This window comes from Salminus brasiliensis, chromosome 6 (assembly GCF_030463535.1).
Source record: "Salminus brasiliensis chromosome 6, fSalBra1.hap2, whole genome shotgun sequence".
In the NCBI taxonomy this organism is placed as follows: Eukaryota; Metazoa; Chordata; class Actinopteri; order Characiformes; family Bryconidae; genus Salminus; species Salminus brasiliensis.
Window position 1 is genome coordinate 35,966,741 of NC_132883.1, and position 2,500 is coordinate 35,969,240.

Consider the following 2,500-nt stretch of genomic DNA (forward strand, 5'->3'; position numbering starts at 1 on the left):
CATCATATATGATGTTCCAGCTTACTATGTTAAAATGCTGAGTATGCAGGATTTTAACTCTGCCCTCACTGTACGTTTAAAGCTTTGGCTTGTCCCATGGGCACATTGTCAACAACCTACAGCAAGTTGGGGATGTAGCTCAGTGGTAGAGCGCTTGCTTTGCATGTATGAGGTCCTGGGTTCAATCCCCAGCATCTCCACTGAATTTGTCTTTTAGACTGAAGCTCATTATTGGAAGCATGCTGAAGTGAATCAAAACCACAACAAAAACTGTTCAATAAAAGGCATTTGCAGCTGGAGGAACTTGCTTGATTTGCATGTTCTGAGACAGTATCAGAAGAATATTTACTGTTATGCTCAGGTAATTAACTCCTGTTGCTTTTACAGGTACATTTGTCCAGTGCTTCCACGCCAATTCAAAACGAAGGCTGTGGGCGCGATGGCCAAGTGGCAAGGCGTCGGTCTTGTAAACCGAAGATCACGGGTTCGATCCCCGTTCGTGCCTTTTCCAAGCAAAAAGAAGCTTAATGGGAGCTTTTATTACATGTCAATCAAATCCTCCCCATCTTTGCTGAATGTCTTATTTTTTTCTCATGCTCTTGGGTTCCTTAAACAGAAGATTGGCAAAGGGGATGTAGCTCAGTGGTAGAGCGCATGCTTTGCATGTAAGAGGCCCAGGGTTCAATCCCCTGCATCTCCATGTTATAACCTGCTGGGCAGGTTTTTGCAACTTCAGACTACGAGGATCAGGAATTTTTCTTCATTGTCTGACCTATTAGAGTATTTCTTTGCAACTTCAGAGAACCACAAACCAGACATTTAGTTCTAGACAAATTATGCCGCATGTGTTGCAAGGTGCCCAGGATGGGAGTACATGCACATTCTTGTACTGAAGCAGAGGTCACACCAACGTTTGCTAAAAGTTCAAACTGAGCATTTAGCAAGAATTTTATTCACTGAGTCAGCCAAGAATTGTCAGGAGACCGGTTGAGGCATAGAGTCATGGGACTAGCACAGTTGATGAGCTGGCATGGTGGCCAAGTGGTAAGGCGTCGGTCTTGTAAACCGAAGATCATGGGTTCGACCCCCGTCCGTGCCTTCTTTCTTGGAAGATTCTGCCCAATGTCACTTTGCTGGTAGCTTTTGCATGCCCCATCATATATGATTTTCCAGCTTACTATGTTAAAATGCTGACTATGCAGGATTTTAACTCTGCCCTCACTGTAAGTTTGAAGCTTTGGCTTGTCCCATGGGCACATTGTCAACAACCCACATAAAGTTGGGGGTGTGGCTCAGTGGTAGAGCGCATGCTTTGCATGTATGAGGTCCTGGGTTCAATCCCCAGCATCTCCACTGAATTTGTCTTTTAGACTGAAGCTCATTATTGGAAGCATGCTGAAGTGAATCAAAACCACAACAAAAAATGTTCATTAAAAAGGCATTTGCAGCTGGAGGAACTTGCTTGATTTGCATGTTCTGAGACAGTATCAGAAGAATGTTTACTGTTATGCTCAGGTAACCGAAGATCACGGGTTCGATCCCCGTTCGTGCCTTTTCCAAGCAAAAAGAAGCTTAATGGAAGCTTTTATTACATGTTAATCAAATCCTCCCCATCTTTGCTGTATGTCTTACTTTTACTCATGCTCTTGGGTTCCTCAAACAGAAGATTGGCAGAGGGGATGTAGCTCAGTGGTAGAGGGCATGCTTTGCATGTATGAGGTCCTGGGTTCAATCCCCACCGTCTCCACTGAATTTGTCTTTTAGACTGAAGCTCATTATTGGAAGCATGCTGAAGTGAATCAAAACCACAACAAAAACTGTTCAATAAAAAGGCATTTGCAGCTGGAGGAACTTGCTTGATTTGCATGTTCTGAGACAGTATCAGAAGAATGTTTACTGTTATGCTCAGGTAATTAACTCCTGTTGCTTTTACAGGTACATTTGTCCAGTGCTTCCACGCCAATTCAAAACGAAGGCTGTGGGAGCGATGGCCAAGTTGCAAGGGGTCGGTCTTGTAAACCGAAGATCACGGGTTCAATCCCCGTTCGTGCCTTTTCCAAGCAAAAAGAAGCTTAATGGGAGTTTTTATTACATGTCAATCAAATCCTCCCCATCTTTGCTGAATGTCTTGCTTTTACTCATGCTCTTGGGTTCCTTAAATAGAAGATTTGCAGAGGGGATGTATCTCAGTGGTAAAGCGCATGCTTTGCATGTATGAGGTCCAGGGTTCAATCTCCTGCATCTCCATGTTATAACCTGCTGGGCAGGTTTTTGCAACTTCAGACTACGAGGATCAGGAATTTTTCGTCATTGTCTGACCTATTAGAGTATTTCTTTGCAACTTCAGAGAAACAAAAAACCAGACATTTAGTTCTAGAAAAATTCTGCCGCATGTGTTGCACGGTGCCCAGGATGGGAGTACATGCACATTCTTGTAGTGAAGCAGAGGTCACACCAACGTTTGCTAAAAGTTCAAACTGAGCAATTAGCAAGAATTTTA

General features: G+C 43.5%; 4 non-coding genes across 4 annotated transcripts; all 4 read left to right on the plus strand.

The window, feature by feature from the left end:
- The first annotated feature begins 128 nt into the window (after positions 1 to 128).
- On the plus strand, positions 129 to 200 carry trnaa-ugc (transfer RNA alanine (anticodon UGC)). Its single transcript has one exon. It is a non-coding gene; the product is annotated as a tRNA-Ala (tRNA).
- A 233-nt stretch (positions 201 to 433) lies between these two features.
- On the plus strand, positions 434 to 505 carry trnat-ugu (transfer RNA threonine (anticodon UGU)). Its single transcript has one exon. It is a non-coding gene; the product is annotated as a tRNA-Thr (tRNA).
- A 522-nt stretch (positions 506 to 1,027) lies between these two features.
- Positions 1,028 to 1,099, plus strand: trnat-ugu (transfer RNA threonine (anticodon UGU)). The gene has a single exon. It is a non-coding gene; the product is annotated as a tRNA-Thr (tRNA).
- Positions 1,100 to 1,281: 182 nt separating this feature from the next.
- trnaa-ugc (transfer RNA alanine (anticodon UGC)) lies at positions 1,282 to 1,353 on the plus strand. Its single transcript has one exon. It is a non-coding gene; the product is annotated as a tRNA-Ala (tRNA).
- The last annotated feature ends 1,147 nt before the right edge of the window (positions 1,354 to 2,500 follow it).